A 13,281-nucleotide genomic window follows, 5' to 3' on the forward strand; every position below is an offset into this window, starting at 1 on the left:
TAGACAATGTACTGTTTATAGACACATCAGTAGCTTCAAACTTTTGAGTCATTATAAGCAACGTAGCTATGACTGTACTTACATATATCCTCTTGCACATGCACACAAGTTTCTCAAGAGAGTGCCCTTTTTGGGTCATAAGATAGGCATATTTTCAAATTCAGTAGAAGAGGCCAAACTATTTCCAAAGGTGGCATGACCATTTTGCCTGCCACAAGTGGTATGCATGTTCTCAATGCTCTGTGTCCTTGTCAGCACTTGATACTGTCAGACTTTTAATTTTTGCCAATCTGGTAGGTGTGTAGTGGAATCTTATCATGATTTACTTTTGCATTTTCTAATTATTTATGAGGCTGAGCATTCTTTGAATATTTTTTTTAGCCATTCAGTTTCCTTTTTATGAAGTGTCTGTTCAAGTCTTCTGTCCTTTTTTCTTTCCTTTTTTCCCTAATGTTTATTCACTTTTGAGAGAGAGAGGGAGAGAGAGACAGAGCATGAGTGGGGGAGGGGGAGAGAAAGAGGGAGACACAGAATCCAAAGCAGGTTCCAGGCTCTGAGCTGTCAGCACAGAGTAGGACACTCTTGAATCCATGAACCATGAGATCATGACCTGATCCGAAGTTGGACACTTAACCAACTGAACGACCTAGGTGCCCCTGCTGCCCCCCCTTTTTTTTCTAATGTTTGTGTCTTTTTCTTGTGTTTTCTAGAATTTTATTTTTTTTTTACGTGTTTTGGATATAAATGTCTCATTTTACATGTTACAGTAGCTTTTCCCATTCTTGGGTTTGTTTGTTTTGTTTTTCACTCTATTAATATGTATCTTTTTAAAATGTTTACTTATTTTATTTATTTTGAGAGAGAGAGAGAGAGAGAGAGAGAACATGCAGGGAAAGAGGCAGAGGAGAGGGAGAAAGAGAATCTTAAGCAGGCTCCATGCTCAGCGTGGAGCCTGATGCAGGGCTCAGTATCACGTGTATGAGATCATGAGCTGAGCTGAAATCAGGAGTCGGATGCTTAACTGACTGAGCCACCCAGACATCCCTTAATATGTATCTATTGATGAATTATAAGTTTGTAATTTTAATATACTGAAATAGGTCTAATTTCTTCTCTTTTGATTGCTTTTTGTGTCTTATTTAAGAAAGATTTTCTTACCCTGAAGACACAAAGAAGTCTCCTATGAGCTCTGGAAAGCTTTACAGCTTTGTCTTTCACCATAAGTGTATAGCATATCAGGTACTGATTCTTATCTGTGTATGAGTTAGAGCTATAACTTCATTATTTTCCATATGAACACATACTTCTTCCAGAACCATCGATTGCAAAGGACATTATTTCTCCACCTCTCTGCCATGCTATCTTAGTTATAAATCAAGTACTCAGGATGCATGGGTCCATTCTTGGACTCCTTATTCTGTTTCATTGGTTTCCTTGTCCATTGCTGCACTAATGCCACATTTTCTTAATTATTGTGACTTTATAGTAAGCCTCGATACCTGGTAGAGCAAATCTTTACACTTGGTTCATCCACAAGAAAGAGGGTTAGCCATCACCTCAGGGAAACTAGAAATGCAAGTTTGGAATCTACTGGAATCATTCAAACAGAAGATGATGAGAGCTTATATTAGGATCATGGGAATAGCCATGCAGGAGAGGGGCTGGTTTTAAGTGCAGTTCAGGGGATCGCTGGAAAGAGTGCCTAGCCATTGCTTCTACATGATGTAAGGAAATAAGCTTTGGTGGAAAAAGGTTATATGCACATATCAAAGAGAAAATAGTGAATGGATAGTAACTTCTTCAAGACAGGCTGTGTGGAAACTTTTACAACAGTAAAATTTCAGAAAGTTAAAAAAAAAAGAAAGAATAATCGGAAATTGTAGAGAACTTTGAAAGAACCAGAGACCTGCATTTGATATGAAACTGGTGATTGACAATAAATATATGAACAGGAATTATGCATGGCTTTACTTTGTTTAATATTATTTTTCAGTTTCTGACATTCCTAGCAATAGGTTTTTCAATTTCTCCATCTGGTGCCTTTCAGGTAACTTGATTTCAGTTTGTAACATCATAAGTCTTACTGAAAATGCATTCAATATTTCCCAATTGATAGTATCTTCCAGGGCTTGACTCAGCCTGTGTTTTCTAACAAACTCTCTTATCGTTTTTCTCCTATACTGAATTTTTTTGCTGATATGTTTTTTAACAAGTTCAAGAAAAGCAGATCAAACAATAACTAGACTAGTGTGGTTGGACTTCATATATGGTGTCATTCCTGTTAAGAGATTAATTAATAAGATACATATTAGTTTGTGACTGCCAGTTGATTATTAGAGAATTTTCATGTGCTTTGAAATGTAGGAATAGTTAATGTAGCAACTGCACAGTCGGATATTTCACACTCAAGGTCACACCTTCTATTTCTATTCCATGGCCTTCTGAATTTTGCACTTTTGAAAGAAATGGGCCCTCTGGAGCATGACAAATTTGATTTAAAGGTATTTGCCACAGGATGTTATTTTCTGTCAAAAGTTAATGTAACGGTAGGTTCTCTCTTCTTAGTTTGGAACTCATGGGCTTGGGAGCCTCTAATATAAATTCTAATCTTAGATCTGTTGGCATGGCAAACGTGGGAAAAAACAGACAATCACTCAGGAGGTATAGATTAAGAAGGCTGTAAGACCTGTAATTAAGACATTTTTGAATTTAGTGAATTATAACCTGATTTTCAAAAGCAATAGTGGCATTTGAAAATGAGAGAAGAAAAAAATGATAGGATGTAGGAACAAATGTAACTTATAAATCAGATGTACCAAACTCTGTGTATGTATGTATGTGTGTGTGTTTGTGTGTGTGTGAGAGAGAGAGAGAGAGATTGATGTGGGTAAGGAAGGTCATTTTAAGTTTTCAGCTGTTAACTTTTCAGTGTGAAAGATCAAATCTCTGAAGCAATGAAGCAATGGTGGTAGAATGTTTAGAGAAGAAAGAAATAGACCCTGAGTGCTCCCTTGGAATGTGTGGTGTGTTAAAAACATGCCTACAGATCCAGTGATTCCACTTCTGGATATTTATTCGAAGAAAACAAAAACACTAACATGAACAGATATCTCTACTTCTATGTTCCTTGCAACATTATTAACAATAGCTAAGCTATGGCAATAACCTAAATGTCCATCGATGGGTGAATGGACAAAGCAAATTTGGGATATATATATATTTAATATGAAATATTATGTAACCATAAAAAGAAGGCAATCCTACCAGTTGCAATAACGTGACTGGATCTTGAGTGCATTATGCTAAGTAAAATAAATCAGAGGAAGACAAAAAACATATGATCTTATGTATATGTTGAGTCAAAAAAAAAAACCTTAAATCAGAAAACCCTTCCAATATCCTGAGCTCATAGATACAGAGAAGAGATTGGTGGCTGCCAGAGGTAGGAGGTGAGGGATAGGCATAATGGATGAAGTTTGTCCAAAAGTCCAGTCATAAAACAAATAATTAATGGGATGTAATATACGGCATGATGACTATAGGTAATAATCTGTATTGCATATTTGAAAGTTGCTAAGAGAGTAGATCGTAAACGTTCCTGTCACAAGAAAAAGTGTTCGTAACTATGTATGGAAATGGATGTTAACTGGACTTGTGATCATTTCATAATGTATACAAATATTGAATTCTTATGTTGTACACTTGAAAGTAATATAATGTCAGATGTCACATGTACCTCACTAACAAAAGTAAACATGCTAGCATCTAGAGTCCTCTGATTTGCTCATTTTAGCCACTCTGACTGGCGGGAGGTGGTATAAACAGAGGAATTTTGATATGAGAATTGCTAACTCTAATAACGAGTAACTATAAGATACTAGAAAACTGTGTATAGTACCTACGGGCTGAGAGAGAATGTTCAAGGGAAGACATGTTTGGAAGGAGTTCAGACTTGTTGGATAAAGTGTGGCCACCTAATAGCCGGGAAATTGGCTGGAGCCGAGTTGTAGGCAAACATCAGGCAGCCCTCCAGGGTGCATTCAGCTGGGGAGCAGGGGACTGGCAACAGGTGGTGTGGGCATGCAGTGGGAGTCTGGATGTTAGCTGGGGCAGAAGGCTTTCCAGGTGTGGGACACACTGGGGATGAGGGTGGGTGAGTGCATGTTTTCAAGAGAGGACAACTTATCACCAGGCCAAGCTGCAAGGTGGGGAGGGATCATGTTCTGGTCACACGGCTTGGGCAGGCTCCATCCAGACAAGGTAAACACCCAATTGTCTCCCCTACCTGTGCGGAGAATCGCCAGAAGTCTCTTCCTCGTGCAATGTCTCTTCAGCGCCCTCTGTTGGGGAGGCTTAGTATTATACTCACCCTAAAGGCGAAATGCTTCTAGGAATTCCTGAGTGGTTTATCATAAAGCATTATATTCAGGGATGTGTTTGGACTTGTGAGACAATGAAGTGATAACCAATACAGAGTCCAAGGGCAGTAAAGAAGGCCAATATCGGCATTACAGAAAAAGACTGGTGGCTCTTTTCAGTCTGTGAAAGGAGAGCCCTTAAGAGAATGCTAGCAAACAACCTTTATTTCCTGTTGACAAAAGACTCAAAAACTTTGATATTTTTTCAACGTGTTATAGCATATTAATTTGTGCATTCATATAAAGTGGGACAATTTTTTAATCTGTATTTTTAAATTAAAGCTTTTTTAAAATGTTGATCCATTTTTGAGAGACAGAGAGAGATGGATTGTGAGCAGGTGAGGGTCAGAGAGAGGGAGACACAGAATCTGAAGCAGACTCCAGGTTCCGAACTGTCAACACAAAGCCTGACACGGGGTCTCAAACTCATGAAACTGGGAGATCATGACCTGAGCCCAAGTCGGATGCTTAACTGACTGAGCCACCCAGGCACCCTATCTTTTCTGTATTTTTAAAGACAAATGCAAACATTAGAGAGAGTCATATTCAAAGAAGCGTGTCTAAATAACCAAGAGTAATAAAGCACTCAGCCTCTGGAAAACAATAAAGGGGATGCAATTCATAAACCCAGGGAGCACTTCTCATGTACCTTTTCCGTCTTTGGCCTGATTCTCTTTCATATTGTTTTATGCTGGAGCCTCTCCTCTGTGACCCTCCACTCCTACAGAATAAATCCTCTTTTTCTCTGAACCACATGACTTACTTTTTTTTTCTCCCTTCATTCTTTTTCTCCCTCAACTTTGTGTTTCGCTCTCTGCTACTTACTTTTCCTTTTCTCCTTAGGCTTTCCTCTCTGGATTCTTAGCTTCAGTTGTCCTCTGTCCATTTTCTAATTCAGCCTTTCAGGAGTCCTTGAACCAGCTTGTCAGAGAAGCTCCTCAGAAGGCAGAGGCAGGAGAGGGAGGGGGTGGGGTACCTCATTCTCTTCACTGAGGTGGGTGGGGAGGCCGGGAACATTAACAGATTATAAATCCTGTCCCCTTCACACTTTCTCCTCATCAATCTTTGTTGACTTCTGCAAAGAGATATTCAATATTCAACATTTAAATGTTCTTCCAAAAGTTCTTTGAATTTACAACCTAAGGCCACCTTGTTCTTCTTTCTCTTTACTGGGCTGTACATCATTTCTCTTGGTTCCTTGGAAAGGACGGCCAGGTGAAGTGTGAGCATGCAAGCACACACACACACATGCACACACGTACATTCACACATCATTCTCCCTCCTAGAAAACCTTGAACATCCATATTAGCATTTAAACTCTTTGCCCTCTAGCATCTCTGCTCCTTAAAACTTGCAAAGAAAATGTACTCCCTAAGTAACTGTATTCATAGTTCGGTGTTCTTTCTAGATGCTCTTCTGCATAGGCAAGCGCCTGCATGAATGCCAGGGAGTGGCCCCCGAGTGGGCACTGAGATGCTGTTTACGTACAACCCTGCCATATGAGAGGCACCTGAGAAGGCACAAGACTCCGCACTGAACCTTCAGGCAAAGTTTACTTACTTGCAAACCAAGAAAATAAAGTTGCTAGGATTTACATACATCTGAGTTCATTATTCTTTGAAGAAGTATATAGGATTTTAATGGGAATCAGCTAGGATTTGCTTGCTAAAGGTGGGAGTCATAGTCTAACGGTGGTATTTCATAAATATCCCAGCTTCCTTTCTCTTCTGCACATGTAATAAGATTGTGCTACCTGTGGATCAGGTGGCTGGAGTTTCCAAGCCAGAGCATTTCAATGCCGCTGCAAGACTCTGCAAAGCTGTCTTTCTTCTTCGATACATGGTGACCGCTCACATTCAAGATGGTGGGTACTCTCTCAGCCAGGCCCTAGTGTGTGAAGACATGAAGCAGAAAACTCAGCCACTGTGGGATAGACATGTCATCTCAGCGAGAAATAAGCCTTTGTTGTTCTAAGGCACTAAGATTTGGGGATTGTTTGTTACTTAACATAGTCTTACGCTGTCTATGTAATGTTGCTCATTTTGACCAATACCCTATGCACAAATATTTCTCTTTGCCCTATTGGCAATATTTTTTTTTGTCTTGCATAAGTATCTTGATTAACTACAGAACATTGGAACTATTGTGCAAACTTCTCCATTTTGTGATGTTTCTGTCTTTTTTTTTTTTTTTGGAGGAAACATTTATGAGCTTAATAAAAACAAAATTATTTAAAACATTTTTAATGCTTATTTACTTTTGAGAGAGAGAGAGAGAGACAGAGCATGAGTGGGGGAAGGGCAGAGAGAGGGAGACACAATCCAAAACAAGTTCCAGCCTCCGAACTGTCAGCACAGACCCTGAAGTGGTGATTGAACTGTGAGATCATGACCTGAGCCGAAGTCAGATGCTTAACTGACTTAGCCACCCAGGCACCCCGAAAATAAAATTATATTTATAGCAAGGACTCCCATATACAGGTCATGACTTTAATGTATTAAAATTATTGGAAATAGTTAGATTTTCAGTAGTGTAGGTCTTATCTAATTTTTTATATTAACCTCCGGGTGATTTCCTTCATTTGATGTCATTCACTCATTCATTCATGTATTCATTTATGTTTTTGTTCAATAAACTATATTGAATGCCAGGCACTGAGATGTCAGTATGAATAAAACCTAGTCCCTACTACCATTTTTTTTTTTTTNGGCTGTGCAGAAGCTCCTACTACCATTTTTACGTTCAATTACTAACCCATTACTTGTTTAGAAAAACTAGGAATATTAAAAGTAAAACACAAGGTCACTTTAAATAACTTTCCTTTTAATATATGAATATTTTGTACATAATGAGAAAATTTAAAGCTGTTTCAAACTATTAAGGAAATGTATATTAAACAGGCAAGGAGCCTCTTATTAGTCCCACCTACTTTTAACTCTTACTAATTTCAGATAGCGCACTTGAATTACACTCTTAATGATACTAATTTTTATGTGTATTTGGTATAAATGAAATAACTGATCTAGAGATACATCAGGAGCATAGTAAGTTGTAGAGGTGGATGGCTTCAAGTGTAAATTTATTACATTTGCACAGACCAAATGAGATGGTGTTGCATATTTTCCCATACATCCGGGTGCTTTAAAAATGGTCATACAAGTGGAGCAATGGTGTCCTCCAGTGGTTGAAATTGCGCATTTAGACGGAACCTGGATCTCATGGGATATCTGGGGAGTATCTCGTGTACCTTGTCACTGGAGAGCTTCCCACCATTGAGTACTGAGTTTGGTTTAATAAGCTGCAGATGATGTTTACCAAGATAAAAAAAAATATGAATTACAGAAAAGCAACACAAAAAGAGTAGAGCCCTTCCAGATCGAGCCCTACTAGGAAGAATATAGAGAAGAAAATGTATTAGAAGATGTTCACGTGTAGGTGATGAGTTTTCAAGATAAGAAATGAGGTGGTTGGATCAAGGGCATGTGATAAGAAGTCTCTCTCAGAACATGCTCCTAGGCTGATTTTTAGGTAAACGCTTCTATTGAGGCTGACATCATATCTTCAATGAGGCATACTCTGTGTGTGTGTGTGTATCCTCCCATCTCAATAATATTCCTAAAAATTTCTGAAATGTGACATAATATATTCCACAATGTATACCTCAGTGTCATATTAATATTTGGGAAGAAAACATCATTCTATAATACTACATTGAAACATTTATATGTGAAGTAAAAATTTATTGCTCTTTTCCTACATTTGCCACCAGGGATGCTCTTGATTTTTCCAGTGAGATTTTTTTTTTTAAGAATTTTTTTAAAATATTTTTATTTATTTCTAGGAGAGAGAGAGAGAGACAGCGTGAGCAGGGGAGGGTCAGAGAGAGAGGGAGTCACAGACTGAAACAGGCTCCAGGCTCTGAGCTGGCAGTCAGCACAGAGCCCGACGCGGGGCTCCAACCCACGAACCGCGAGATCATGACCCAAGCGAAAGTCGGACGCTTAACCGACTAAGCCACCCAGGCGCCCCTCCAGTGAGATTTTAAATGACTTTTTATTTCACATTCCTGCCAGTACTTCATGTAACAGTTTGTTAGCTCATAAGTTCAGGAATATCGCAGGGTAGACTAGGTCCTCAGGGATGAAGCGATGAAATATAGTCTACTATACTGATGTGAATCCTGTCCACTGACACCAGAATTATAAAAGCATTATATTACAGTAAAGTTGGCTCATACCAATAAGTACAAGTGGGAAATAAAGAATAAGAGTCATACTGTTTCCTACTTATTATTATTATTGTCTAATAAACCTACAGAGGAGCAGTTTTGATCATGGGGAGAAAGATGGGGAGAAGAACAGAGGGCCATGGCAGAGCCTTTGTAATATCACTCCTCTGATGGACGGCATTTTGTAGAAACCAAGTGGAATTGTTAATATTTCAATATATGTAATATTTACTATGTATTAAAAGTAGGATTTAAGTATATTACAGAAATTTAAAACCATCAGGAAGATCATGGACCTCTTTGAGCACTGCGGATACATGTTGGTAATGACACCAAATGAGAGCCATAGATAAATGAAAGAATTCGATTTAATTCCTGGCTTCTTTTTAGAGAAAGCTGTTTGAACACACACACATACACACACAAGCGCATTCATTAACCATCTGCTCTAAAATCAAGCAGCATAAACATAAGCCTTTAGCCAATATATCCAATAAATGCTAAAAAGCACATTTCAATCCTCTGTGAGTACCATTTAAAGGCGAGAAAGAACATCGGAAATGAAGAGAAGACACAAAGCTCTGTGGATCTAATGAGCGATGTTCTCATTCCAGCTGGCTGGGCTTGGAATTCAAGCATTACCTAGTACCAATACAGATGGAAATTATCGCTTTCTCATTGAACTTTGCTCATGGTTCTTTAACTAATATTCTTTTTTTTAAAAAAATAATTTATTGTCAAGTTAGCTAACATACAATATAGTCTTGGTTTCAGGAGTAGATCCCCGTGATTCATCACTTACATATAACATCCAGTGCTCATACCAATAAGTGCCCTCCTCACTTCCCATTACCCATTTTCCCTGCCAACCCCTCATGCCAACAACCCTCCCTCAATTTTTTCCTAGCATTTAAGTTTCTTATGGTTTGCCTCCTTCTCTGTTTGTAACTTATTTTTCCTTCCCTTCCCCTATGGTCTTCTGTTAAGTTTCTCAAATTCTGCAAATGAGTGAAAACATATATCTGTTTTTCTCAAAATGACTTATTTCACTTAGCATAATATCCTCCAGTTCCATCCATGTTGTTGCAAATGACAAGATTTCATTCTTTTTCATTGCTGAGTAGTATTCCAGTCTCTCTCTCTCTCTCTCTCTCTCTCTCTCTCTGTGTGTGTGTGTGTGTGTACACACCACATCTTCTTTATCCATTCATTGGTTGATGAACATTTGGGCTCTTACCATAATTTGGCTGTTGCCAATAGTGCTGGTATATACATTGGGGTACATGTGCCTCTACGAATCAGCACTCCTGTATCCTTTGGATAAATTCCTAGTAGTACTATTGCTGGATCATAGGGTAATTCTATTTTCAATTTTTTGAGGAGCATCCACACCGTTTTCCAGAGTTGTACCAGTTTTCATTCCCACCAACAGTGCAAGAGGGTTCCCCTTTCTCCACATCCTTAACTAATATTATTCTTAAGCTGAGAGGTTAGTTTGAAAGGGTTAGTAGTTTCAGTCAGTCATCGCTCTGGGAATGTCTTTCTTGGATATACCGATTTTGATACAGTGATACCACATCATTGGACACTTGTGAAGGGTGGTCGACCTCAAAATGAAGGGGGGAAAAAGTGGATAAGCTGACAATCTCTCCTAACTCCCTTCCAGAAATGCCCCTTCTCCACTCTATGTGGACTATCTAGTGGAAAATTCTTGCCATAAGAATGAAAAATCTTGCTGTGTCCATGTTCCAGCAATGTCATGGCCACTTTTGGGGTGAACTGGTCTATTTATACTATAAAAAAGAAAGTTAATAATGGTGCACTTTCTTGCTTGCTGCACCATGTTATGTTAAAGCACTCTGAGTAGCTTTAGAAGTCTTTAAGATGCAAGGTCATTCCTAAATTACTTACATATATGATTAGTCATTTAATGGTCCACAAATATATAATGAGTACCAAGTATGTGCCAGGCACTATGTGAACTGTTGGGATAAATGAGTGAGCAAACATAAATATGTACATTTTTACCTCTGTGCTTTTCCTGTGCTGGAAAGCCTTCCATCTTTTTCCCAGTATTTGTTCTATCTGAACTCCAAGGCCAAGCTAGAGTCTCTGTCTACCCTGTGAAGCTTTTATTCACCACTGCTTCTTAAAGCACTTTCTCTGCTGCATATTGGTATTCAATTATATGCTTTCTGAGCTTCCTTCGTGTCTCCTACTTCACCTAGCACAGTGTTGGCCATGTAAATAGCTCAATAGCTATCAATGATTGATTACTTTCTTCTCCACACCATACTTTTATCATAGACAAAGAAGATAATAAAAAAAGAAGGCGCTTTGGACACACACCAATGAAAAAATGCAGTTAAAAATCTGATATCTGGTAAGAATATCATGATCTATAATAGGAAAGAAAAAATAGCTTGCCTGTCAAAGCAAAGTAACAAAGGTTCTGCAAGCTGCTATAGTTTTGTAAGAAAGATAATGGTCTTCTCTAATTTGGTTTGAAAATTCTATATTTGAACCTGAATTGTGTTTAGTTTAGTTGGAGCCTCTATGTGTGAAAGTAGACAGTATCTCTCAGCCTTACTCTTCGTCTTTTGACTCCTTTACTAAATGACTGCTGCATGCAAATATGTTTTCTGTGCCCAAAGCAACAACTAGATGTTTAAAAGAAAGATACCCACCTCTGCCAAAAGATTTCTGCTTGGCTGTCTATCACACAAATTCCTCTGAAAACAGTCTGTTTTCTCATTTGCTTTAATGGCGCTCAGAGCAGGTAGTTGTGATTTTTTGTTAGGTCTTATGCTCATGCGCCCTCTGAGTATTTTGTTTTGTTTTGGACCATTAAAGAGTGGAGATGATAATGTTCCATCATTAGGCAATCATGCAGAAGATAAATTTCTCTTTCAGACAAATGGGGTTATAAGACTATTATTCTTTCCCCACTTTCTTCCCCATATCATAGATCATTCAAAAGCCACAGGGGTATAGCACTTAAAAAATCTCCAAGAAACATTTTTAACAGCGATAGTATATTCTTGCCCAATGTATAACAAAAAAAAAAAAGAGAGAGAGAGAGAGAGGCAGAAGAAATCTTAGGGGAAAGTTTTCATGTTCGTGCTTTCTTCTTTGTTCTTCCACAGGGTGTGGCCACACAATTCTGTGGAACGCGTGTAGACTCGCCAGTGTTAGAAGAATGCGCAGTTTTCTGATTGGGTATTATAATCGTTAAATCTACAAAGATAAGCCAGACTATTTGAATTAGAATGAATAAAGTACTGCAATTGTCAGACTTGCCCATTTGTATTTAAACCAAATGAATAATAATAATCAGCATAATTCAAAATGATTGAAACTAAGAAAGATGATTTAGCCATTTCAGTATTTCCTAAATGAAATAAGTCACTTTCAGGACAATATTTAGCATTCATACTCAATGGTTTTGAACTTAGTGTGTTTTAAGAAAGGTTAAATATAGTATTTTCATAATGTCTTGCGACTGTAATATGTTAGCTGCTTCATAGATTTCCTAACTCAGGAATATTCTCCTTGGATAACACAGAACTGGGCAGAGAGCAGCTGCGAATAGTAATGCTGTGAAAATCACGGATGCTGGGGCCAGACAGCTGGAATTGGCCCTTACTACCTGTGTGGACTGGGGGAAATTGTCCAAAGTCTGTAATGGGGTGACTGGTGCACCCCCAAAAGACATGCCCATGCCTTAACACTCAGAACCTGTGAATGTGAGTTTATTTGGAAAAAGAGTTTTGCGGAGGTACTTAAATTGAGGATCTTGAGACATGATCATCCTGGATTATTTGGATGGTCCCTAACCCAATGACAAATGTCATTATAAGAGAAAGTCTGAGGGATATTTGAGAGAGACACAGAGATAGTGATGTGAAGGTGAAGGCAGAGATCGGCGTTATGCATCCAGGAGCCCAGAGCCGCCAGAAGCTGGATGACGCAAGGAAACATTCACCGCTAGAGTGTTCAGACGAGTCTGGCCCCGCTGACACCTCAGTTTTGCACTTCTGACTACCACATCTATGAGAATAAATTTCTGTTTTTTTAAGCCGTGAAGTTTGTGGAAATTTGTGACAGCAGCATTAGGAAACCTCCCTAAACTGGATTTTCTTCAGCTACAGAACAGGGATAATCATAGTATAATAACAACTTCAAAGGCTGCCCTGTGGACTGAGTGAGATTTGTAACGTAAGAGCTCTGCACAGGGTAAGGCATATAGTAAGTATTCTTAGAAAGTACTGTTGCCACTGTTCTATGAATTGTTGTCAAAGAGAATTAATTTCACACTAACTAAATCTAATAATGACTAAAATGTACAAACTGTGATCATCTTAATTCTCCTTGTACAAAACATTCAGAATTTGTCGGTCTGCCATTTCTTTTAGAAGCCATTGCCTCACTTCTGTCTGGGTTGTACAAATAAGTAGTATCACTATTCTCCATTATAGCCCTCCATTCATTATTAGACGCCAGAGTTAGGAAGAGAATGTTAAAGTTTTCTAATTCCCTTCTACTGTTATATCCTATAGATTTTGTGATAACCAGGCTCAATGGGAAAAAATTCTCCCCATTTTTCTTTTACTTCTTTTCTTGGAGCAACAAGT

The sequence above is a fragment of the Crocuta crocuta genome, unplaced genomic scaffold, assembly GCF_008692635.1.
Source record: "Crocuta crocuta isolate KB4526 unplaced genomic scaffold, BGI_CrCroc_1.0 scaffold346, whole genome shotgun sequence".
NCBI lineage: Eukaryota > Metazoa > Chordata > Mammalia > Carnivora > Hyaenidae > Crocuta > Crocuta crocuta.